This window comes from Rattus norvegicus, chromosome 10 (genome assembly GCF_021556685.1).
Source record: "Rattus norvegicus strain SHRSP/BbbUtx chromosome 10, alternate assembly SHRSP_T2T, whole genome shotgun sequence".
Lineage (NCBI taxonomy): Eukaryota > Metazoa > Chordata > Mammalia > Rodentia > Muridae > Rattus > Rattus norvegicus.
The window spans coordinates 26,376,039-26,403,124 of NC_141543.1; the positions used below are offsets into that span (position 1 = coordinate 26,376,039).

General features: G+C 49.2%; 1 protein-coding gene and 1 long non-coding RNA gene across 2 annotated transcripts in view; both read right to left on the reverse strand.

Annotated features, from left to right (window-relative positions):
• The window catches only part of Wwc1 (WW and C2 domain containing 1), a 151,199-nt gene that overhangs the window by 79,974 nt on the left and 44,139 nt on the right, over positions 1-27,086 (reverse strand).
• On the reverse strand, positions 18,116-21,528 carry LOC134480662 (uncharacterized). The gene is made up of 2 exons (XR_015631519.1): positions 21,378-21,528; positions 18,116-18,543 (listed from the first exon to the last, which is right to left on the reverse strand). It is a non-coding gene; the product is annotated as an uncharacterized LOC134480662 (long non-coding RNA).

Below are 27,086 nucleotides of genomic sequence, written 5' to 3' on the forward strand. Positions count from 1 at the left end.
GAGGCTGGAAGACGGCACCATACACCATTTGTCCGAGGGTTCAACCAGAGAACAGGGAGCTAGGAAACTAACACATGGCATCAGTGGCTCCTGGAGGCAGCCACTTCTAAGTAATCCCAGAGCTGCTTCTGTCTAGAATAACCGCATGCTATCATGCGGGTGTGCAGGTTAGAGAGGGTCTCTCTTGTTCTGCTACTGTGTGTTTCTCCTGTCTCTGACTCCCATCTTGCAGTAGGGATCGAAACTTTGTGTCACTGTTGGGCTCCAGAGAGAGAATTGAGGCTGTCAGGCTACATAGCTCTCATTTTTATCTCCCTGACTCTAAAACACTCACTCTAATGTTCCTGAGTTTCTGTCTGTTCTTTCCTCATTCCAGTCAGTTCTGGAAGCCCAAGAGACTGTTCCCCACTCTTTCCACATACTGGCAAGCTGAGGTACAATGGGAAGGGAAGGGCGATGCTTCTTTGACCATCTCTTCCTTAACCCGGATGATTGCTTTCTCTTAAACTCTTTGCTGCAGGGATGTGTGTTAGGGGCTTGGCCCCTGGCTGAGTGCGACGGGAAGTGATGGAACCCTTAGGTATTAAGACTTAATGCGAGGTCCCCAGATCACTGGGGGTATGTGCTTCCTAAAGAGGAGAGAGTGGGACCCCAGCCTTTTCTTCTCATCTCTTGCCTTCTGGCTATGAAGTGAACAGCTTTGCTCTGTCACATACTCCTGTCAAGATCTGTCGCCTCGATACAAGCTTAAGGCAAGACAGTCAGTCATTTATAGACTGAAGCCTCTAAAATGGCTTTTCTCTCTGTAAGCCTGTCGTCGTTGTAGGCATTTGATAGAGAGATGGAAAGTTGACTACATCTAAACCAAACATAAAACTCCATGGGGACAAAGAGGCACAGTGATGCCGAAAAAGCCACTGGCAGACTAGACCCTGACTTGTCCACATGCTTGCTTCCTACTCAGAGTTTCAGAGATTGTGACCGGTAGCCACCAAATTGGCTTTGGTTAATAATTCACAGCTGCATTGTGGGAGACTGTGGCTCCCTGAAACTGAGGCCAGGGGTATGTTTTTATAGGCAATAAACTAAGAAATATAATCAAATAAAGATCCAATAAGCATTGTTCTTTAGTTGTGTAAGTTGGGCAAGAACGTAACCTCCCAGAAGCTCAGAATTTTTCATCTGTGAAGTGGGGACTGATATAGGTAATTCAGGTTGCTGAGTAGATTAACAAAGGCTGTGTGTGTATTTGGGGGGATGGCACAGCAGTTAATGTGTTTACCAGATCATCAGAGTTTACTTCCCCAGAACCCAAAAAGTGCAAGGTGAGAGTGTGGAAACCCACATGTAACTTCAACCTTGGAAGGCAGAGACAAGGCGTTCCTGGAGCAAGGTGGTCAGGGATACTGTCCATACAGGTAAGCTTCAGGTTTGGCTGACAAGTCTCTCTCAAAGAGAGAAGTGTGATCAGCCAAGAGCCCTGCTATCAGTCAACCTTGGGCCTGTGTACATATGTGTACCCCTATGAACGAACACACACAAGGGGGAACTGGAGCTGAAAAGGCTACGATAGTCTTTCTCTCCTTTAATGTTTGTTTTGAGACAGGGTTCACTATGTAACCCAGGCTGGCCGCAAACTCCTGTTATTTCTGTCCCCAGCCTACTGAGTGCTAGGGTCACAGGTTACAATGGTATACCTGGTTATAAGTCTATAATGTTCTCGAGAGAGCTGCAAAGGAAAAGGAAAGTGGGGAAGGGGGGAAAGGGACGGGAGAGGAGTGTGGAGAAACTGACAGATCTGATTTAAAATGTTGTCTGAGGCTAGGGATATGATTCAGTAGGTAGAATACTTGCCTGGCATGCTCAAAGTCCTGAGTGGTATCCCCCAGCACCACATACAACTGTGTATGGGTGCACACACCTATAATTTCAGAAGTGGAGGCAGGGGGAGCTGAAGCTCAAGGCCAACCTTGCCTACACTGCAAATTGGAAGCTAGCCTAGGCTACATGAGACTAAACTTACAAAAAAAAAATAATAATCTAGGCAGGTATGGTAGCACATGCCTTTAATCTCAGCACACAGGGGAGGCAGAAGAGGCAGGGGCAGGGACAGGGGCAGGGGCAGAGGCAGAGGCAGAGGCAGAGGCAGAGGCAGAGACTCTGTAGGTTTGAGGCCAACCTGGTCTCCATAGCAAGTTCCAGGCCAGCCAGGACTATACAGTAGGAAACTATCTTAAAACAAAATAAAACAAACAAACAAACAAAAAACCTAGATATAAGAATTTTAACATAGTTTTAACTTTATTTTAAACTAAATTTGTGGTAACAGCTATAAAGTAAGCAAAATTAAGTATTGAACAATGGCTCCGTCTAGGCCTACAAAGCATGCTATGAAAACCATGTTCCCTCTCTGGGTAGTGTATGTTCTTATTCGGTTCTACAAATGAAAGCACACACTTAACAATGCAGAGTTAATGAACCAGCAGTTCCAGTGCTAGAGGCCAAAGCTTTGCCAATAAAAATGGACAAGACCCAGTGGGTCTCACAACAACCTGGAGCTGTGCTAGCCCAGGAGACTGGACGGGGATGTGTGAGAAAGACAAGAGGCACTGGAGTACTCCACGATGAGTGTCTTCAGCCATTGGTACGAAGGTGTTCACTAGACAACCCATGACTCCTAGATGCTAGGTCTCAATCCCAGGATAAACTACTGAGGTGCCCATTAACATATCCAAGCAGACACTGACCACTAGCTTCTCGAAGCATCTCTTAGGGCCCTGTCATAGAGCCCTTCTGACTGGCATACCCTGCCCCCAGCTGCCCCTCCTTATATAACTCAGCCACTTTGCTATACCAGTCCCTGTCCCTTTTAGTCTACCCTTTACCCTCTTGCCCCAACAGCCTCTCTTGGTTGGTGGCTTTTCTCTCAACATGGCCCAGCTTAGTCTGGCCATGTTCCCTCTGGGCTCTCTCACTTGTCGTTGCCTCCACCGACACTCTCTTCCCCATATCTACAGTAAGCCTTCTCTTCCGCCATACTTGGGAGCGGTCATGTCCTTCCTTCTTTATTTCTTTTTCTTTTTTCACACTCTATACATAGGACAGTTAAATGTTTCCAAGTCATCCGTACAAATTCAGGCTCTCAAGGTACCGGGAACAGGAATGTATCAGACAGGAGAACAGGATCCAAACTGCAACAAGTTTCCAGAAACTCATCAACTCCACACGCTGCTCCGGTTTCCATCAAGGAGGTGAGGCTCTGGTCATTAGCCCTAGCACCAATAATATGATATGAAGGGTATGAGGAAGATAGCGATTCCCGTCAGCAGTGACGGCAGACATTTTGCCAACAGGAAGGGACGTGCAGCAATAGGGCTTGCCGTTAGAAAGAGCAGCCAAAGGAGAGAGAAAGGCATTGGGTTTTGTATTTGGGTTCTCTCTTGGATGCAGCCGTGGGGGAGCAGCCAGTTGACGCTCAGTGCGCCTCTATGGGAAACAGGAAAGTTGCTATGGGAAGGAACTATACAACTTACAGAAATCTGGACAGAAATCTCTGGAACAAATGCCAAGGGGGAGATGAATTATTCAGTGTGCAGAGAGGTGTCATTCAGAGAATCAGTATGAAGAGAAGTGTTTAAGCTTTACACACACACACACACACACACACACACAGAGACACACACAGAGACACACACACACTAACACACACACACACATACTCTCTCTCTCTCTCTCTCTCTCTCTCTCTCTCTCTCTCTCTCTCTCTCTCTCTGACACTGTCTGCCTGTCTGTCCCTCCTTCCCTGTCTCCTAGTGAGAGGCAAAGCTGTCAGATGTAGCCAGGACCTGAAACCTCCAGCCTCAACCCCTTACCTGGCCAGGTCAGGTAGTCCCTGCCTCTAGCCCCCAGTGTCCTGGGCCCGCCTAAAACCCCAATCATAAAAGTCACATGACCCAGCTGCTGGAAGAACAAGAGGGAAGCCGGGCAAGGTGCCAGGCCAGAGCGAGTTCTGCCCCTTCTTAATTACAAATCTCTGAATGAGCACAAACATTCCTGAAGGTTTCACAACCCGCCTTCCTGGAAAAACAGCCCGGATGCGTTGCCAGGGAAACAGGGAAGGTTCTGCCAGGTGCACTTTGTAAGGGGCACACAGCAACACCTGTCAAGGAGCATGGCAGGTAACTGGAGCGCTAGAGACACCAACAGGTCCCTCGTTGGTCTCACAGAGAGGTGCTGCTTTCCTAGAGGTGCCTCTGGCCAAAGCTGACCGGAGTGTTCGGCATGTCTTTTCTAGGGAGGCATTAAGGTGGAGGAGCAGGTCACATTCTGCCAAGCGTAACACTGGGTGGTGAGTCTCTGCCGACTACATTTGAACGGTTAAGTCGCTATCCACATTCCCTGTGCTGCCCAAACTTCCCTCTTCGTGGCTGTCCAGCAGAGCACTGCCCTGTTCACCCCATTCCCAGCTCTCTCCTTCCAAGTGCTAGGTGGGAAGGATCCCAGTCTAAAGCCTCCACCCCTTCTCCAATCTAAGAACAGTGTACACTCCACGGCAGCTCTCCTCACCACCCCACAATGGGCAGGCTGGTTCTTCCTGCCCCAGGCTGGTTCACATGCATAGTCTCCATAGCTTAGATGTTTCATCTCCTGATAACACTCTTCCGCCTCTGGCCCTGCCCTCAAGTTTGAAAGCCTTCCTCCTCCTTTCCCTTAATTTGATTTGGACGCTGAGACACCTTTCCTTGTTCCTCTAACAGACACGAGGGTGATAAAAATAACCACCTCACACACAGAACCTGCTAAGAGGGTGAAGTGTGGTGTGGAATACGTGACTCTGGGGAGCTTTAATGAACGCAGAGGACAAAGACCAGGCACTGCCCTTCCAGAGTAGGGTGGGAGACACGCTCCAGTCATAAGCAAATGTTTCTGAGGTGTACAGCATTCAGGGGGGAAAAAAATCAAGGTGCTGGGATGGTGAACCAAGGGCAGCAGGCGGTCACAGAAGCCTCTGAGAAGGTGGCGTTCTCGGGCATTCAGAAAGTAGGAAGTAGCTAGCCAGCAGAAAAGGTGCTGAGAACCTGAGAGAAGGCAACGGGAATATCAAATACCAAAGCCGTGGGTCAGGATACTGCTGATGCATGTGAAGACCAAAAGGTTTTGTGTGCAAGGTGGTTATTTTTACCATCCTTGTGTCTGTTAGACACACCACGTCTGCTAGACCTAAGACCAAAAGAAAGGTGAGGCCGGGTGCAGCTTGCTGGGGGTGGGGCTGGGGGTGGGGTCTCCCGGCTGCTGGTGGGGCCTTTAGGTCACACACCTTTGTTCTGTGCCCATGTGCGAAGCAATACAAGGTGACCTGAGAGATGCACCCACCCCATCCCCCAGTCTCCTCTTTCCACTCTCAGTGAACCCACCCAGCAGCCCAGTCCCAGCTAGGCATAATGAATAAGGTACTGTATGCCTTGTGAGACGAGGTCCATGCTTCAAACAGGGAATGAGCCTTGGGACATTCCACAATAGGGGATGTGGCCAAGGCTCTCCCTGAGGCGGTAAACCACGCACGACAGATAAGCCAGAGAGATGTGAGAAGCCAAGGGGTTGGGAGAACGAATGGACAGTAATGGAGTGTGGACAGGGAGGGCAGAGGACCAAGTTAAGGAAGGAAACTATGAAGCAGGCACCTTCGGGGTCTAGGTGGATTCAGGATGTCACCATTGGGCTAAACCTCGGGTCATACCTTGCTAAAGCTGCCTTTATGCTAAATAACCTTGTTAAAAGGTGTTTCCTTCATGCAACGCACGAGACGGCCCCATCTTGTAAGCGTGGTGTGGCCGTGCAGGAAGAGGACCCATCAAAAGTGCTGACCACAGATGTTGCAGGGAGCTGAGCCTTTGACGGTGTGCATTGGTGATGTGATCCTTGGAGAGACACCTGTGCACTGTGGGAATTAGGTCACCGCACAGCTTACAAGCTTACTATAGGAACCTCCACCATCACTGACCCGCCAGCCTTCTCTCCCCCAGGTACCCAACAGCAGTTACCACTCCCTGGCTCTGGCAACACCTGTCTGTATGGGCATCAACGTTCACCTCCTCGTGCATAAGAGGACAACGCGCAAAGCAACGACTTTGTGAAAGAAGGCTCTGCCTAGCACGTGGCGCTGTTCCAGGATTTCCACAACGATGGCAAAATAACGGCTCAGGCTTAAGTCGCTGTCAGAAGCTTTCTACTGCGCCCCACTGACTTCCTGAGAAGGGAGGAGTGTGGAAAGCACCCCCAACACCCACCTTGTGGGCTGATGAAATGGTACACTGGGCACAAGCACTCGCACACAGTTCTGATGACCTGAGGTCGGTTCCTGGATCCCACAAGGTGGCAGGAGAGAACCGACTCCTGAGAATTACGCCCTGACCTCCACGCACCGTGGAAGCCACATGTGCCTCCGTCCCCAGTAAAAATTAAAGCAGGCAGGCCGAGAGATGGCAGGTGTCTGGGACTTGGCTCTTGGTATTTGCTCTCTGGAGGTGATGACATTTGCTCTGGGAAGGCCTATGCCCCCGTTTCTCTAAAATACCTCTCTCCCTTTCTCCGGCTCCCTTCTCTCAGAACACCTGTGTCCACATTCTTGCCCTCAGATCCTGTAGTCCCCCAAGGTCCTGGATTTGGTTTGGCTGGTTCACCCAGAAGCTTCTTGGTTTAGCCACTCCCACTCTTGGAATTCCTTCACGAGGGCAGGACGAGGAAAAAAAAGAGCTACAGGGAAGATTCTAGAATGTTCCTTCCACCAGCTCTCCCTCTGATTTCAGACTGGATCCAGCAAACCAGTGTCTCACCTCCTGCCAGATCTCTCCCCTCCGCCCAGCCTAGCACCTTCCCTCCCTTCACCTCATGTCCATGTTTACGTGGCTGGGCTCCTTCCTTGATGGACTGCAAACGGACAGGGGAACGTGTGTGTGGGTCCTTTCTGTGGGTCACCTGCTGGAACTTCCAACAACAGTTGCGGCGATCGGGAGTGACAATGGCATTGCCATCCTGCCGGCCCAATTCCACCTGCAGGTGAAACTGATCACCGTGGCACTGGGTCTTCCATGGAGAAATAGCGCGCTTTGGGGGATAGATACCTCCGTGGTATTCAGTCCCCGGCTGCTCTGTAAGGCTTGCTCCTGCACCCTTTCAGGAGACACTGAAGAATGCCAGCCAAGAACACAGGGCTCCAGGCCCACACTCCCTGGGTTTGAATCTGTTCTGTCACAGTCTAGCTCTCTGACTGTGGGCAAGACACTTAAAAGCCCATCTGCAGAACAGGAAAGAAAAATAGATTTATTGAGCCCTCACTGTGCACCAGCGGCCGTTGAAGCACTTCATAGGTATTTCCTCATTTCCATAAGGACCCTTGTAGGTAAGTATCATTCAGACCCACACAGGGGTCTTTGTGGGCCAAACAAGAAAGTGAATACAGCGGTATTCGAGTGCCCAGCGAGTGGTCAACACACGTGAATTATTTGATATTTATTTACCCCACGGATGTCAAGTGGGGCCACCGAAGTACCCATATGAAAGAAAGTTAGCACTAAGAAGGACTTGGCAAATGAATGGCCCAGCTTTTACTGTAAATCGAGGACACAAAACAAAGAGATTGGCCCAGAGCTTTCCAAGGGTCTAGAGGCAGAGAGCTGAAGTTAAAACCCAGGAAGCAGCCTCAGGGTGGTACTACAGTCATGATACCAAGAGGCAGTCTTGGTTCCGCTTTAGCAGAGTCTCTGGGAAATAGCTGTTAGTAGTGTTTTCCCCGTCACGTCAACTCACATACAGAAGGAAGGCTCGTTGGCTGGGAACCGTGATGCTCTAATTTTAACCGAATCTCTTTGGAGAATCGTTTCCTGAAGGCCCAATGCCATAGTAGACTGGAGTTCCTGACATCCCTGCCCTGTTGGCCCTCAGATAACCGGAGCCCAGCTGAATCCTCACCCTCGAGTCGGGAGTAGGTTTCAGAAGTCCTGTACACAATCACTCAGTCTCGTCCTTCTTAGCTGTGTAACCTCAGCCCTTTTCTCCCCCATCCTGGAGACTCAGTTTCCCCAAAGGTAGAGATCAATTTGGAAAACTTGCTTCTCAAAGTCACTCGTGTCTGGCAATGACTCATCAGAGCATCCTGGATCACAGCCCCTGGCATGACCCGCCATCATGCTCTAAACGTGGGAGTCAGGGACACTCAGCTCTTTGCTTTGATCTCTCTGATGCCATGAACTGGGTTCCCAAGGAATCAGTCATCCAGTTGCCCCCCCTAAGCAGGGAAAGCAGAGACAGTAGCCCTCCATTGTTCCCTGACATACAGCTTTTCTAGAATCTTCTCGGATTGCAACCGCTCACGCTAGCCTCACCACCTGAGAACCAGATCCTCTAAGAAGAAATCTGATTTCCGGTGCTCTCTGGGATCCTGTCTGCCCAGGGCCTCTCCCAGGCTGGCGTGGTTCAGATGGAGCCCCGGAACTGGAGTGACAATATCTGAGTTTGAATCCTCTGTCTTTAGGCAAACACTTGATTGTTCTGGGGAACGAGGAAGCCGCTGAATTATCACATCTCTAAGGCCCTCTTTGTGACGTCGCCTCTGTAACTCTGGTAACTGCCTCTCCCAAAGGAAGGGGGCACTGTGAGACTGAAAAGGAATAACCTATAATTAAAACATTCTCAAGCCTGGTGTGGCGGTACATTCCTGTAGTTCCAGTATCTAGAAGGTTGAGGCAGGAGGATTGACAACACATTCTAGACCAATATGTGCTGCATAGTAAGACCCTACTATGTTGGGGTGGGGGTGGGGGAGCAAGGGGTGGAGGATGGATCAACGGGTAAGAGCTACGAAAGCATGCTAACCTGAGTGTGTATTCCCGGCGTGTAGGCGTAGCTGCACAGGCCTGTAACATCAGTGCTGAGTGAGAGGGACAACAGGAGGGGTTAATGCTGCACCTTGGTGGCTGTCAGCATAGCTTCAGGTAAAGTGAGAGATGCTATGTCAATAGAGAAAGACGTTGAGCGGTAGAGAACACCTAACATCACCTGTCTGGCAGGTGTTCACATCTGCACACACATGTGTATATGCATGCCCACGCCCACCCCCATGACAACAAAAACATGTATTCTCGAAGCCAGTTAAGAACGAGCTTCAGATTTATACGTAAAACAAATCATGTCCTTTATCGTCACACTAACTGCGCGAGGCAGACGCCCGCCCTCTGCACATAAAGCAAGAAGAGAGTGAGATTTAACCGTGAAACACAAGATGAAACTCACATAATTCATAAAGGACCAAGTGGCCTTGTCCATGTGGCCTCTTCCATAGCCTTACACTTCATCATCTCCGAGATGCCCATTTTAAACAATTTATTTTTATGTCGTGCACATTGGTGTTTTGTCTGCATGTGTTTCTGCGTGAGGGTGTCGTACACAGTCCCTGGAACTAGAATTACAGACACTTGTAAGCTGCCGTGTGGGTGCTGGGAATTGAACCCCGGATCCTCTAGAAGAACAGCCAGTGCTCTTAACCGCTGAGCCTGTCTCTCCAGCCCCAAGATGCCCATTTAAAAGCATCTTAGAACCTGGCACCTCTGGAACGGTGCAGGACTAGTTTTGGCAACATGCCACCACTGTTAGCCAGGCTGCATCCTCAAGGAGACAGATACCCTGCCCGTGTGAGCACAGCCACCAATGGCACCGGCATAGCCCCTGGTGGAACGGATGTCTCAGGCTTGAGATGAGATCCCACGGGTAAAAGTGTGCTCTTTCAACTCCTAGGAGCCACATGCTGTGGGGAGGGCGGGGGAGGCAGAGAACGGACCTGTCTAGCAACATTCCTGACACTGGACCTGAAAGTAGAAATTAGGTTAACGCTACACAAGTGCCAGGCAGGCGCTGGAGCCCAGCAGCCAAAGCTCAGGCTCCTGAGAGGGGCCAGATAACAGGGCTGTGCCGGTAACACAAAAGACAGGGTGAAAGGCACGGCTATCAGCAGCTTAGTGAAAGATCAACTAAAGGAACCGGTTCTGAGCGCGTCTTAGGAACACTGGAACTTGATTTCACACATGTATTCTTTCGATTTTCTCTACATACTGGTGTGCAATTCAAACAAGCACCTCGGTTTTAACCCCACCTGTCTGTAACCCCAATTTTGAGAAGGCCACCGTCAGCTAGATACATAGTGGGTTCAAGACCAGCCTGGGGGTACATTAGACCCTACACCACCCCTATGAAATAATAAATATACAAGTTTGAAATGTTTCCCTTTTTTAAAAAGCAAGTGTGATAACAGACATTGTGATTAATTAAAAAACAGAAGAGTGTAGTTTATGGCTGCAATGTGAGTATTACTTTATATATTCTGTACTGTACTACGTATTCCGTGTGTAAATATTAAATTCCTAATAGTGCTTATAAGCATCTGTCTTTGTCTTTTCCCGTTGCTGCGATAAAACACTCTGAACAAAAGCAACTTAAGAGAGAAAGGGTTTATTCAGCCTACAGTTCCAGGTTCCTGTCTTCATGGCGGCGAAATCAGAGGCAGAAGCTTGAGAGAGAACTGGCCACTCGCCGTCCACGGTCAAGATCCAAGAGCGGTGAATCACAGCGCACTTGTTAGAATACAGCTGGTTCTCTCTTTCACTCAGTTCAGCCCCGAGTCCAAGATCTGATGCTGCCTGTATTCAGGGTGGGTCCCCTCAGTGGTGAACAGCAAGCATTGTTCTCTCAGCAGACCCAAGTTTTATTTTTCACACCCACATTGGACAGCTCACAACTCCACCCGCAACTCCAGCTCTGTGGGGATCCCAAAACTCTGGCGCCTCAGAGCAACGGCATTCCTGTTCATACCCGCGCCTTACCGCATAAACCCACATGACTAAAAATAATGAAATACTGTGATAAAAAGAAAGCCCTCCCAGGCATACCTACAACCTCATCTAGACAATCTGTCAATATATAGTGTCAGGCTGACAGTTGGCGCACACCTTTAATCCCAGCACTCGGGAGGGAGAGGCAGGTGGATTTCTGAGTTCAAGGCCAGCCTGGTCTACAGAGTGAGTTCCAAGATGGCCAAGGCTGGATATAGCCTGTTTTGAAACACCAAAAACAACAAAACAAACAAATAACAACGAACCATCATCAACTCTACCCTTTTGTCAACTTGACACTAAACCTCGTCATTTTAGGGGGGGTTCTTTTTTTTTTTTTTTTTTTTCCGGAGCTGGGGACCGAACCCAGGGCCTTGCGCTTCCTAGGTAAGCGCTCTACCACTGAGCTAAATCCCCAGCCCCAAACCTTGTCATTTTAAAGCCATGACTGTTCCATCCTTTGCTACCAAAGTCTCATGTTTATCTATAATGTAAACTATAATACAAAGTCATCGACCCTTCTAAGACTTTAAAAGTGTGAATTCTCCAAACTGTGATCCATAATGACCCAGTGACACACTTCTAACATATAATGGCACAGACTAAGCATTCCTATCCCAAAGGGAAGGACTGGGGTATAGAATAATAATCATGTGTTTCAATCTGCCTCTCTGTTGTTATGATAATCAAAAGCAACTTGGTGAGGGATGGGTTTATTTGGTTTATAGTTCCAGGTCACAATCCATCATTGATGGAAGTCAGAACAGGAACTCAAGGTAGAAAACTGAGAAGCAGTAACCATGAGGAACAATGCTTAACGGCTTGTTCACTGGGTTATGTTCAGCCTGCTTTTGTATACATCCCAGACCTCCCTGCCTAAGGATGGTGCCACCCATAGTGGGCTGGGCCCACCCATACCAATCATCGATCAAGAATTCTTCAATTGAGGTTCCCTCTTCTCTGACCCTAGGTTGTGTTGCGCTGACCATAAAAACAACCAGCACACAAACAAAATCCAACCGGGGGTTGGGGGGAACATTGAATCTTGCAGCACCATGTCTGGCATTTGGAGCTTGCAATGTGATTGACTGGGCTCCGAGAGACTTAGTTAGATAGCCCCACTCTGCTATCTCTGCCACTTACAGCATGCATGGTTTCTCTCTCAGGCTTGAGTCAGCTCCAGTGATGGGGGGGAAAAAGAGATCTGTAGATTCCCAAGTGTTTGGTGATCACACCACAGAGGGAAACTATATCACCTACCCATCTGCCCTCCTTATTTAATTTTTAGGACCACAGAGGTCAGTTGTAATTGGGCAAAGAGGTGATCCACAGAGGAATTGAAAAGAAAATTGTTTTCCATTCTAAAATGTATAATTTTCTTCAATCCCCCCGTCTTTTCTCTCTAAAGAAGAAACTGAATAGAACATTGCTTCCGCAGGAGAGCCTGCCTGGTAAGTCACCATGAAGCACCAAAGTGTTCTGAGCTGAGGGCAACTACATTAAAGCCAGCAGCACAACACACGGACAATTAAAAAGGCTATTTTGGGAAGCCCTGGAAAGAGGCAGATACAGTATGAATTATTCATTCTCACTGCAAGGATGACTTCAGGGCATTGTCCTCTCCGTGGGCGCTTGCTCTTTCCTGTTCATTCAGCCGCTCAAGCACAGACAAGGAACACAATACCCCAGTCTGTGCGCTCATGAGTGCACGTATACACACACAGGCACGCCACCACTGGGACGCCATTCCAGATGGCGAGCCACATGGAAAAGGAGCCTGCACACAGTTGGCAGACGCCTTTAGCAACGGTGCCAGGAGAGAAGGTCTGAATTTCCAATTGTCCTAGGAAGAGCGAGGGAAAGAACGAGGGAGACACACGCACACGGATACAATGGCTGTGTTGATCACGCATGCACAGGAGAGACCACGTAGTATTCCTGATATTCCGTGAGCTTCCAGCTCGGATTGATGTGGGTAGGACACAGACAAGATGATCCCCAGTGTCCCTTCTGAGATCCCTTGAGTGTGGCAGATAGCACCAAGGAGCCTTTTGTGAGACCACCTAGGGTCTGGACATTAAAGTCTCAATCACTCCTCCCTTCTTACTAGTGACAGGAGTGGCATTGTATTCCCCTACAAGACTTTTGGTCCAGTCATTCCTTCCAGGACAGGTATTCATGGTGTCATTTTGTCATAACAGTCACCAAGAGTTAGCTGCAATGTTTCTTTCTCCTTGGGGACACGAGAGCAGCCTAGCAGAGGCTCAGGGCTTTCTACGTGCTGTGCTGTGAAGTTCTTCCTGTAGTCTTGGCTACATGTTCCTTTTACACTGCCCTGGTCCACATGGCCGTGTTAGAGTGATTGAGGTCACTTGGCTATTCAGAGATGGACTGCAGATTTGAATGTGGGTCTTTACCGCTGCTCAGAAAATGAATGGAACAGCTGATTCGATAAAACTGGGTGACCAGAAGGAGAGGATTTGTAAAATACCATATAATTAGAAGTCATTTCCAGAAGAAGCCTCCCTTTATAATGTCTGGATAGAGGGAAAAATTAAGGGGTTACTTTTGCCGAGAAGGTAGTTAGTTGGCTGAAGGAGACAGGAAGGGTGGGAAAGTACATTTGGTAACCGGAAGGAGACGCTCATTCTCAGAAAGCAATCTAGGAGCAGCTGTCACTATCTGCGACCAAGCGAACAAATGTCAGAAAAGGATCTAGCAGGGACAGGTTCCAAAGAACTTCCCTTGTATTGAAGGTGGATGCAGCTGTGGCTTGTCACTGTGCAGCAGCGAGCTCCTGGGCCCTGGAGGTGGGCTCAGGGGGTGGACCACTCACTGAGCATGCGTATAGCCCGGGTTCAATTTCCAAAACAAGCGCATGCGCGTGTGCGCGCGCACATCCACACGAATTAAAAAATTCATTCCAAAACAGACTCTCCTTTTCTTTCACAAAAGAAAATTAATTAAGAAGTTGGAAGTAGGGGTTGGGGATTTGGCTCAGTAGTAGAGCGCTTGCCTAGCAAGCACAAGGCCCTGGGTTCGATCCCCAGCTCCGAAAAAAAGAATAGAAAAAAAAGAAAAAAAAAAAAAAAGAAGAAGTTGGAAGTAAACCCGAATCTGAAGCTTTTTTTCTTCCTTTCTACTGCAACAGGGCTTGCTATCCATAACCCAGGCGATCCTTGGAAGGTCCCTATGACCGTGCCTCAGTCTCCCCAATGTGTAGGATTACACACATGGCCGAAACTTCTTGACCATTAACAGAATGACAAACATTGAAAAATCTACCCATGACCTCACGTGGCTAGCAGGGTTTGAAGGGGGTTATGCTAAAAGTACCGTTGCAAGGTTCTGCTCTGCCTGCACATGTAAAGTACACAGGAAACAAATGAATTTCATATTTACGCTTGGGTCTTGTTCCTAAGAGTAGTGCTCATTAATACATACACAGATATTTCCAAATCCACAAAAATCTGAAATCTGAAACACTTCTGCTATCAAAAGTGTACTTGGTCTGAAGCTGGGGGCGCTGTTTGGGGAGCCTTGCTGGAGGAAGTCACTGAGGGGGTGGGCTTTGAGGGTTTATGGACTGGCCCCACTTCTAGTTTAGCTCTCTGCTTCCTGTTTGCTGCGGCTGAGATGTGATCTCTCAGCTCTGTGCTCCAGAAGCCTATCGTCTCCCACGCCATTATGGCTTCTCCCTAGAACCATAAGCCAAAATAAACCTTTTCTTCCATAAACTGCTTTTGGTCATGGTGTTTTTCTTTTTTCTTTCTTTCTTTTTTTTTTTTTTTTTTGGTCCTTTTTTTTTTTCGGAGCTGGGGACCGAACCCAGGGCCTTGCGCTTCCTAGGTAAGCGCTCTACCACTGAGCTAAATCCCCAGCGCCCCAGTCATGGTGTTTTTCTTACAGCAATAAACAGTAACTCATGAAACCACCAGGAAATAAGCGTTTCTTTCTTTTTTTAAACATTTATTATGTATAAGTACATTGTAGCTGTCTTCAGACACACCAGAAGAGGGCATCAGATCTCATTATAGATGGTTGTGAGTCACCATGTGGTTGCTGGGATTTGAACTCAGGACCTTTGGAAGAGCAGTCAGTGCTCTTAACCGCTGAGCCATCTCTCCAACCCTTTTCTTTCTTTTAAAGAAAGAAAGAAATACAACATCAATAGTAGCTATGGGGTGGTACTGAGACGTGGGCCACCAGGCAGGGTGAACCCTGGTGTAGCCTCCTGCTTTTTACCCTGCAGCCTGCAACCCCCACGGGTACTAGCCTGAGAAGCTACCTAGCAGGTGATGAGAGAGGCCCTGAGGAAACCTGGGAATCATATCTGCATACTTCTCTCTCAGACACCTGCGTATAAAGAACATAGAAAGAAACCAACAGCTACGGCCCCGGATCACAAACAGTTTGGTCCTGCTAGGAGAGCACTGGATGAGAGTAGCCTACTGAGGGCAGCCTGGATTATTCTGGGGGTCAAGCAGCTGACAAAGATCTGGTCAGCAGTTCACAAAAGTAATTGGTGAGGTCTTGGTTAGAAATACTTGATAATCAGAACACCTGTACCTGCTCCCCCAAACCAATCAGCCCCCTGAATCATGGTGACTCTGGGCACCACTCAGGATGTCACTGCAGCCCATGACAACATTCCACTTGCTTTGTCCTCGCTGTTCTTCCTGCCCACACCTTTCCCCGCATCTCTGTCGCATCTTTCCCCGGACACCTGTTTCCCTGGGGTTGGAAAATGATTTCTTTACAACGTGTTTACTTTTATTATCTGCCCATATGCTGTTAGCTCCAGGAGTCCCATGGGCACGAGAAGATTCTTCATAACTACCACATCCTCAGCATCCGATCTGAGTGAGCGGTCATTGAGGGAACAAATGACATCTCAAAGAAAGTGAGAGACATCTCACTGGACTCCCGCCAGCGCTCTCAGGTAGCCTTGCTTGCCCTAACAAAGGAAAGTCTGTGGTTACAGAAACACCGTGAGGGCCCGCAGTATGTCTGGCTTCCAGTCTGTCTTCCACCACAGTTTGATTCTTAAATAACCATCATGGCAGCCACATGACGCTCCTCAGTATTTTAACTCCATCTGACAGACGGCCAAGGGACATCCAGAGACGCTCTATAGGACAAGGTTCCTGGGAGCCTACCTTGTGCCAGGGTTGGATGTGGGCCATTTGCACCCTGGCTCCACTGCTCAGTCCCCTCCCCCGTGAAGTATTCCAAAGAGCCCCTCCCCTCATTCCCACTTGGTAACTAGAGAGGTGTGACTCGGGCCAATTCTCCTTCCCCAGGGAGTGGCTGGCCCCTAGTTCTGTCTGTCCTCCTGTTTCACTTTTGTCAACAGGATCATCCTCCTGAAGAAACAAAACCATCCTGGCACCTGCCTCTGCAGCTCTTGGATGGCTGTGCTCATGAGTCTTTCGGGAAGGGGGATGTAGACGGTGGAAAGGATCCAGTAGACTGGATGTAGGTGTCAATTACATTGGAGGCGAGGCTGATTCTATCACGGCATGGGATCCTTGGACTAGAACAAGGTGTGGGCCAGGGAGCTCGTGCTGCCCGGCTGACTTGGGTGACCCATATCTGACACTGATATCCCTGGCCTCTTCTCCTAGACAGCAATGACACACAGGAGCCCAGAGAGCAAGAGGACAGACAAGGGCTTTGGGACCACAGGGCTCTACCTCGCCAGCTTGGGTCAGACCCTTTGCCTACAGCGTGAGCCCTGAAAAGAGCAATGCACATTACTTTCTCTCCGGGAGGCCTCCTAGGAGGATGCTCGCCACAATGTATCAGGCCTAAGGCAGATCACAAGCACGATTTCACAGTGGGAAAGAAGGAATTTTGGATACAGTGACCGTGTAGAGGACCACATTCTTCCTCTGCTCCTGTTTCTTCTGCCCTCCCTCCCTCCCCTACCCTGCAGGGATGGGGAAACAACTCCTGTGCTTCCTTTTCTAGGCCTCACCGGACTGTTACCCAATGGATTCTCAAAAGCCTCCTATGTTGTTCCCACAGGGTCTTACCTCCAAGGGCACCTTTGACATCTCTCTCCCCACACTCCAAAGGCCTCTCCTCCCTTCCCTAGCTGTTGGCCTTTCCAGATCCCTCCATCCTGTTCGCTCTCCCTACCCCCTCCACCATGAAGAAGAGCACGAACGTGTAATAACTACTCTACTGTGTCATTACCTCGATTTCACCCTTCCATGTCTTCCTGACTAGATGAAACGCCGACCCCTTGCTGCAGCCTGAGCAACCTCCCTGCCCAAGCCTTCTCAGGCTGCAGTAAGCACATTCCTAACTCACGGCCTTTGCTCGCACAGGTCTCCATGCACCGGCTGCTGCTGTGACCTGTCTACATACTCACCCACCTCTTGTAAGACCATCTCCTTCTCTCCTTCAGCTCATAGTCTAAATGTCCTTCCCAAGGGGCCTTTCTAGGCAGCCCTAAGCAGGCCTCTCCGTTCCCTTGACTGTCTGTCATCTTGTTTATTGTTATATTGACTGTCTTTCTATTAGAGCCACACTGACATTTCACCACAGCCTTAGTGGGATCCAGCCTAAGTCCTGGCATGGAGCTCATGCCCGCTCAGAGATACGGGTTGGCAAGACAATAGAAGACGTGTGTGTACTCCTCTCCAAGAGGGAGTCCTAGGTTTTAGGAGCTATCCCTTCTCTTTCTTCTCGAGTCCCTGAGTCTCGCACTGGTAGAGCCAGCAGTTCATTGCTACAGTGTTTGGGGGGGGGGCATGAAGCACACCGCTTCACTCCTGGGGCTGTTACACAGAACTCCTCACACCTAAAGCTCTCTCCATCACCCCCAGCGAGCTGGAAAGCACCAATGAACGGGCCTCGAACATCTGCCTTACGCAAAGGATGCCGGGCTCTTTCGCTTGCGTGAAGGGGAGCAGTGTTGGCGTCCTGGGGAGCAGCTCTGCAGTAGTCAGGACTGCAGGCTGTTGCTGTTTGCTCACAGTGACATCTTGTCTCTTTATTTAGAAACCTTCATTTGCAAAGGGCAAGATTACCTCAGGACATCATAAGAACAGAAGGTCTGGAAAGAATGAGGCTGGTCAAAGGGTCTCTCAGAAAAAGGTGTGTGTGTGTGTGTGTGTGTGTGTTTGCAGGCGTGTGTGTACGTGCATGTAAACGTGTGCATAGTCCAGGAGGTCAAAGATAAGAAGCATCAGGGTGAAAAGCATATCCTAGGTCCCTCCTGGACCCATGTCTCAGAGCCATGGAGGATGCCGGCGGAGCGGAAAGAACATAGGCTTCGGAACATGAAGGTGTGGGGACAAGTTTCAGTTCAGCCAATGACTCGTGGGATGGCAACTTCACTTGATTAGTCAAACGGTGACAGCAGAGGCTCCTCCTTGTCCAGCGTCACCAGGGTCACTATACACGCTAACTCGACAGCAACCCCGTGAGAAGACACTCTTCACAACTGACTGTTCTCCACCTTGTAGGTTCACGGGGCACCCCAGCTGGAACAGGGCAGAGCCAGGGTGTGAATCATCAGGTAGCTTCTGAAATGCTGTGGGTCCCATAGCAGAAGAGTATTCAACGGTCTGAGGACCTTGTAGAGTCACAGTGATAGCCTCTTACCCATGGGAGACACATTCCAAGATCCCCAGTGGATGCCTAAAATCACCTACAGGAAAGAACACCACATATGCTATTACACTTAAACACACACACACACACACACACACACACACACACACATACATACACACACACACCCCCACCCCCCACACACACCACACCACACACACACACCACACCACACACACACCACACACACACCACACACACATATACCACCCCCCCACCCACACACCACACACACATTCACACATACACACACCACATACCACACACACACACACACACACACACACACACACACACACACACACGTAAGCCCAGTACTAGAGAGATGAGACAGGTAGATCCCTGGGGCTCACTGGCCAGCCAGCTTAGCCTAGCAGGGTGTCCCAAGGGGCTGGCCATGTCACTGTAACATTGTATAACACAAATGTTTTAGTCAGATGCATTTATCCAACAGCACAAGTATACACAGATGGGCAGAATGAGCCGGTGGAATTGGGCACAGAAACAGAGTACTGCTGAAACACTGGGAAAAGAGATCTCTTGTTGCGTGTTCCTTTAATCCTAGAGGACTACATAAGCAAAGTGGACGGGTGTAGCAGCAGGCAGAGAAGAACAAAAGAGAAGGGGACCCAGCAAAGTCCTGCCTGCATCCATCACCATCCTGTAGGCTGGACAAAAGAGTTCTCTGAAGAAACAAGGGGCTACCAAGAAGGCTGCTGATGGTCACAGACTTGGGGCTGATGGTGCAGACTAACTCTTCCAAAAGCAGCAGTGAGGCCCACCTCCAGCCTTGCTTTCCCAGCTCTCTGAAGACACCAGGAGCAGAGCTCAAGGCTCAGTGAGTGAAGTGGCTGTCACATGATGACCCAAGTTCAGATCCCTGGTCCATGTAAAGCCAGTTATGGACATGATAATCCCAGAGGGTTGTGTGAGCTGGTTTGGTATAAGCGATTATAAAACTGTTAAGGCATTCTGTCTAAAACAAGGAGGAAGGTGGGTACGGTACTGAAGCTGAGGTTGTGTGTGTGTGATGGCGTGTTCACATGCACATATTCTAACCTGCATGTACACAGAGAGAGAGAGAGAGAGAGAGAGAGAGAGAGAGAGAGAGAGAGAGAGGGAGGGAGGGAGGGAGAAGGAGAGAGAGACAGAGAAGGGGAGAGAGAAAGGGAGAGAGGGAGAGGAAGAGAGAGAAAGGAAGAGACAGGGAGAGGGGGAGGGAAAGAAGGTAGGAAGGGAGGGAGGAAGGGAGGGAGGAAGGGAGGGAGAGAGGGACTCAGAGAGAGAGACAGAGACAGAAATGGTTCCATTTTGAGGCTTAGACAATGGCAGTCCTGAGGACCTACTATGTGCTGAAGAGTAGACTAGATAGAAGTTTCAGCCCAGTAGTCTCTCTCATTGTGTGTCCTTGGGCAATCCTTGCCAGGTACTAAGAAAATATGAGTCACTAAGAGCAGGGATGAGCTCAAAGAGAGGTCAAGGCTGTGTGGCCAGCCTTTTAGAAATAACTGTCAGGGGCTGGAGAGATGGCTCAGCAGTTAAGAGAACTGGCCACATGGACCACTTTCCCAAAGGACCTGGTTCAATTCCCAGCACCTACAGGGCAGTTCATAGCTGTCTGTAACTCCGATTCTAGGGGATCTGATGTCTTCACAGAGACATAGATGCAGGCAAAACACCACTGCACCGAAAGCAAATAAACATTTAAAATATCGTATAAAAGAAAACAAAAAACTGTCAGTTATCCCACTGCAGATGATCCCAGCATGAATTCTGGGATCCTTAGAACTCTGGAACCTTGGGCACATCGGTAAATCTTGCTTGACTTAGTGTTCTCCTATATAACATGAGAATTCAAACAGAGGGTTATGGTGGCTTACAGGACAGTAGGAAATGCCAGGTATCACAGCCAGAACCCAGAAAGCACTCCAAAGAGAGTAGCAGGGGAAATTTTAACACCACTAGGCAACTTTGCCTCCAAGAGAGAAAACCCTTTATCCACATTTCCCCTCCAAGCAAAGAATCTAGACCACGGTTTTGGGGCTCAACACCTTTAGCCCCGCCCCAACCAAATTCCTGCTAGGCCACATTCAGGAAAGGTTTTCCTGGGTTGGCCATTTTCTTCTTTGTGTTTCTCCAGTGGACCCTGACCAGACAGCTATACTCCGATCCTCCTCATCCCCGGCCCTCCGGATGGAGCCTTTGTATTTCCTCCTTGGAGAAGCCCTTGTTTGTGGTGGCCATTACCCCCAGCTGGCAAGATGTGTAGGTCTCCTCTGGCCTGTTGAAGTGGCATAATGGCAGGCTTGTGTTTGCAGCCAAGCTCCCACCCCACCCCGGAACTTCTTGAGAGGTGTGCTTCAGTGAAAGGGACAATGATGTGTGGCCCTTCCCTCTGCCAGCAGCAGTCCCCATCCGGCTGTGGATTAAAGGAGCCTGGGTAACTGCCCAGGCGGAAGAGAGGCGGCAAACATTCTGGGGATGTGCCCCTCACTGACAGGAGGGCAGGGGAGAGGCTTAGGGTGATAGCCTCGGTCTAGGAGCTTTTGTTCCCCAATCTTATATCCATGTACGCGCACACACACACACACACACACACACACACACACACACACACACACACCACATCCCTAATACAGCAGAGACCAGATCTGCCTGCCACTTGCCAGCTGTGTGCCCTGGGTCAGCACTGCACTATCACGCCAGGGTCAGGAAGCACACGACAGACAACTCAGGACTCTCAGGGGTCTGCAGAGTGTTTGCAGGAAGCAGTGCCCAGTGCTCTGTTACGGTGGTAGATACACTGAACAGTTAAAATGGCTGTCTCTGGAGCAAGACACCTCTGCCTATCCAGATCCAGTTAGACCTCACCTCCAGATGCCCGTAGTCCTTCTGTCTGCCTCTCGAGCTCTTCTCAATGCTTTAAAGTCTCCCTGGGGATGACGGTCACCACAAAGGTGGGGATCAAGACTGTGCCACTGCGGCGTCCTCACTGGACGGTGGCTGGAATTATTCTTGATCTATAATAAGGATAACAGGTATACGCGGTATACTGGTATGTGCCTGTAACCCCAGCATGGGGAGGTTGAAACTGGCCTGCATAGCAAATCTCAGGCCAGTCTGATCTACAGGGTGAAACTCTGTCTTGGAGAACGAAAAGCAAACAGCACAGCAGTCATCAGATTTCCCAAAACAGCCCTGGGCTGACACCAAAAGTGCTGGGAGGGGGAATGGGGGTTGAGGGTGCTGCTGATAGAAAGGTAAAGGAGGGGGGTATGGTGCTTCTTCAGTGGGAGACCCAAAGACAGGTCCCAAGGGGATGAGCAAGCCTCCTCCCTCTCACGAGCATATCAGAGAGGTACAAGAAGATGCTAGGGCCCGGAGCTGCATCTTCCACTGTGGTTGAATGGGGTTGGGGGACACTGGAGTGTGGACCTCTCCTTGTCTGCTGGGTTAACTGAGCAGCCATGGAGGAGCCCTGTATTCCCTACTTTACACATTTCCCTGACAAGGTACTCGGACAAAAGCAACTTAATGGAGGAAGGGTTTACCTAGGCTTACACTTCGAGGGTCCGTTATGGTAGCAAGGTGGCTGGAGCTGAAGGGAGCCAGTCACACTGTAGTCATGAAGAAGAAGCTAGTGTCCAATGTGCTTTAACCTTTTATTTAGTTCAGGACCCCACGGTTAAAGTGGGTCTCCTACTCAATGAGCCCTATCTAAATAAGTCTCCATAGAGAGCCAGAGGCGTATATCCTAGGTGATCCTAAATTCTGTCAAGCCGATATTAATCATCATGAAAGCCGTCCCTCCTGGGATTGGCTCAGAGGGGCAGTGACCTTACTCACTGAAGAACTCCGACTGTCTTGAACAGCAATGAGCTGACCTGGACAGACCCTGTCCTGGACCAGATCCTCCAGGGAGGATCGATCCTCTATGCTCAGTGGGCAGGGTTCGGTCAATGCCTGGAGGTGGTTTCAAAGGTACCCAGCTCCCCTATTCCAGGAGGAGTCCAGCAAGTCCAGCCAGCGTCAAAGACTTTGATGAGTTTCCTGTGGGCAGGAGGAACCCAGGCTGTCAAAGGAGGAGCCATGTCCCGTCTTACTCTGCTCAGCTTTTCCTGACCTGCCTGGTCCCGGAGACTCAAGCTATCTTTAGAATGTCTGCCTGGTGCTCCTGTGTCCAAGAGGCAGAAAACCCTAGGAGGTTGGGTGAGACACAGAAGCCAAGTGACACGCCTCAAATACATAGAACCAAGTGTCTGTGTCACATTACAAAATAGGGCACGGCTGAAAATCACTTCTAAACCACCACCCGTTTACGAAACAGTCTCTCTGAGACAGCACAAGCCCTGGGAGGTCCCTAGTTTTTACTTTTTAACTAATGCTAATTCTTTGGACAGATACTTTTTTCCCAAAAGTGGCTTGCTGGAATTCCTCATCTCAAAAGAGCCAACGAGGAGGTATTCAGACACAACAGACGCTCTCCCTGCATTCGAGCTCCCCGTAAGCATTTCAGGGGTGCCTACTATGTGCAGGGGTGTGTGTAATTATCTTATTACCTCCTTTTTCTGCCTGCAAAATACAGACTCTTAAGATAACCTGCTTGAGGGGTTGGGGATTTAGCTCAGCGGTAGAGCGCTTGCCTAGCAAACGCAAGGCCCTGGGTTCGGTCCCCAGCTCCGAAAAAAAAGAAGAAAAAAAAAAAAAAAAAAAGATAACCTGCTTGAAAGAGCCCGCCCTTCCCCACGCCCTTCTTTTTATATCAGACACGAGGGTCCTAATTAACATCAGGAATAGTGGGAGCAAGTAGCAAGACAGCCAGGGCTGCAGCACCCAACACACCTGGCAGGTTTCCTCATCATCCACCTGGTTCTCTTAAGAGACAGGGTCTCTCAGCACACACGCACACAAAGCCCGTTGGTAATACTACTCTAGTTCTGGCTGTAGCACGGTCTTCAATCTCTTCTACCTGCTGTAGATCTTGGTCTTGGGTGTAAATTACCAAAGAACTCACGGACTCCACCATCGCAGAAAAGCTGGGCCATGGATGAGCTTTTTGCTGTTGTCTTAAATCAGGAATAGCCGGGCGGGGGTGGCCCGCATCTTTAATCCCAGCACTCAGGAAGCAGAGGCAAGCAGATCTTTAAGTGTGAGGCCAGCCTGGTCTACAGAGTGAGTTCCTAGACAGTCAAGGCTACACGGAGAAACCCTGTCTTGAAAAACCAAAAAAATAACAAAATAAGAAGGTAAAATCTGGAATAATCATATTTAGCATCCTTGGGAAGTGTGCCATGTGAACCAGGTGGTGTCCTTTACTGCAATTCTTTCACAGATCCTTCATGGAAACTCTCTGAGTTAGTGAATAACACTATCCCCTTTATACAAGTGGGGGAAATTGAGACCCGTCTTATCAGGGGCTACTGAGATTGTATAAATAGCAGGCTGTTTTCATCCCGGGGGACTCGGAAACAGGATATTTGCTTTCTTGTACTTAGAAGATTACTTGGTGATGCGGAGTCATCAAAATATGAATGTTTACCAGCGTCTGTTCAAGCATCGCTCCTCATCTGACATCATCAGCAGTGCCAGTCGAAACCCACATGGCTTGGTCAGATGTCTCCCACCTTACTATGCAGTCTAAGTATGGTGTACGACACCTGTACTTGGAGACTCTGGGTTTCACAAAGTTGCTGGACGTGACTTGAAGGTCTACTCCAATCACATCCGAGGAAAGGTGTAGCAACAGTCAGGGAGGTGAAGCTACCAGATTTGAGATGGTCCTTGCAAACGGAAGGACTTCAGTGACACTAAAGGATCATAAGAGCTAACGTAAAAGGTGAGTGGTTCCTTCTAATATTTTGCAAAAGAAAGTAGGCTTCCCTTATGAGCTGCTCCAAGCCAAATGAGGAGCACTGTCAGGTTTTGGTCTTGTGTCAAAATAATTATGCAGTCAATAAACACGGCCCTGGCCCATACTCATAGTCAGGGCACAGCTACAACTGTCACTTTAGTTTTGTTAAACATGGTCATGTGCCGTGTAACAAGGCTACAGTGTGTGAAGGACTCGACCCATGAGACGGTAACAGGGCTGAAGCATTCCTACACAGGGGGCCTTGCAGCCATCACATAGGGCAGAGTAACGCACTACTCAGGTGTCTGTGGGGTACCATGTTTGGTCATGACAGTAAACAAGTATTGCTGGCTGTGTAATTGCTGCACTGCCGTTCTGCTATCATAGAGTGTGTGCACTCTACTTTTTGAATAAGAAAATTTACTGCAAATCAGTAGACCACGCCCTAAGGGCAGCAGCCTCGCCTAAACTCCACAGTGACGATTGGATGCAAGAGACCATGTCAAGTGACAGACTATCTCGGTATGAGAGCATGCTGTGACCTTCACACAATGACGAAACTGCCTTACATGCTTCTCATAAAGTATTCCACCACGAGGAGACATGTACCGTAAACGCCAAGCACACATCTTCACGTACTTAGCTTTTCAAAATAATGGACGAATCAGCCCCTTTTACTTCAAGATTTGCTTAAACACTGTAGCTGTTCTTCTTCTAAACGAGTCCTTGTCTTGGTTTTTGCTATGGAAGATACCTGCTACGGCTAGAGCGAATTCTCCCCGCCCCCACTCTGGATGCTCACAGCTTCCCATTTGATGGGCTTTCACACCCAACTTTTATCAGAGGCCTCAGCTCTCAGAGGCGAGGAAGCTCTGTACCACACAGACTCCCCCTGCCTGAGCATCACACAGGAGCGCTCATTCCACCTGCTATGTCACCCTGACCCAAAAGCCAATGCTGTGGGACCAAAGTCACTCTCGCAACTTGCAGGTGAGAAAACTGAGGTTCAAATAGAAGTAGCCCATCAAGGCCTCTTAACCCATTGCTGAGAGCTCTCGGGATAGATTCTAGAATTTCCTCCTCATTCACAGTTTCCTCCCTTTGGGACTTTATTTGACACATAGTGATTGCGCAAACTCACTGGATGCTATCTGATACCAGTGTGTGTATGTAAAAAGCATGATGAGACAGATTAGGGTGACTGGCGTGCCTTTTGTGCCTTGCTTCATGTATTCTGTCTTGGTTGAACCCAGACTTTATTGTCTGTTTAGAGACAGAGTCTTGGTATGAAAGCCCAAGCTGGCCTTGAACTCAAGATCTTCCTACCTCAGCCCCTGGAATGCTGGCATTATAGACATACCCCTGTTATACTCAGCTTCAATCCAGTTTTAGCCAACCATTCTTCCCCTTGGATTACACACCTGCCTCAAGCTTAGGGAAGACGACTCAGGTTTTGCAGACTGATGCATTTTTCAGACCAATGCGATTTTTTTTTTGTCAAAGCTAGATGCAAAGCTACCTTAAGATACTTAGTGCATCGACCTCCTTTGCTGTCACGGAAAAGGTCTAAGAGGAAACCAATCAGTACATAGCCACCACTGCCCTACTCTGGCCAATCTAGATGGTAAGGAAGTCTCAGACTAGTTCTGTTTAAATGGGCAGAAGGACGGGCCTTACCTCATGAGCCGCTCTCTCCTGTGTTGTCTAAGAGCCAGGAGTTAGTTACAGGGGGTGGGGAGGACCAGAATGAGCAGGGTTCTTTAATGCCTAACTAAGCAAGGAAGCAGAGCATTAACTATTAAGAAATTCCATCCATGAATGACAGAGGGCAGGGGGGAGCTCTAAGAGGACTAAGCCCCTGAGAACCAGGAAGTAATGCCTGTAGAAGTAAGCGTTCAACCCCTGAAGTGTAAGTCAGCAACTCCCGTGAGTTCACGCTGCTGCTGACAAGCTGTGGAGGCAGAGATGTCCTAGAGTCAAGAAGGCCTGAGCTCTGTGAGGCTCAGTAATCCTCATCTGTAAAATGGGTGATAGCTGTGTTTGTTATGAAAGGATATAGGAAAGTGGGGACATAGTTAGCACAGAGCCTGCTTCATGGTTAACCCTTGAATCAGCCAGGCCGTCACGAATGTTCAACGGCAGGCACGCAGCAACATCCGATCAAGATGAGGTTCCCTTCATTCATCCCTTGAAAACAAGGGACCTTATGACTTTCAAAACCATGACGGTTGGTTGGGGGTGGAAAGCCAGGTACGTTCTGAGTGGGGGTGCGTGGGGTGGTTGTCCCAGAATAAGAACCCCAAGCTTTTCGTAAATGTTCTGGGAAGGCAATGGTAGAAAGAAGTCGCTTAACTCTAGAATCGGAAATACCCCTTGCTCACTGCCCGGTGCTGACATCAATACTGGCAACGGATATGTGGTCAAGCCCCGTCACCCTAAGGGTGGAAACGCTTAGAGGTCCTACCCTTGGCTCTCAGCCGTGCCCAGTGTGAGCCCTCATCACTTTATCATGGAAAAATCTGTGAAGGGGAGTGAGGGTGGGAGGATGGCTCGGCGGTTTGGAGAGCTATGAACTCTTGCAGAAGACCCAGGCTCGGTTCCCAGTACACACCTGGTGGCTCACAGACATCTGTGGTTTCGGTTCTGGGAGATTGATATGGTCTCCAGAGGTACCAGGAACTCATCTGGTGTACATACATACATGCAGACAAACTTCACACACATAAGAC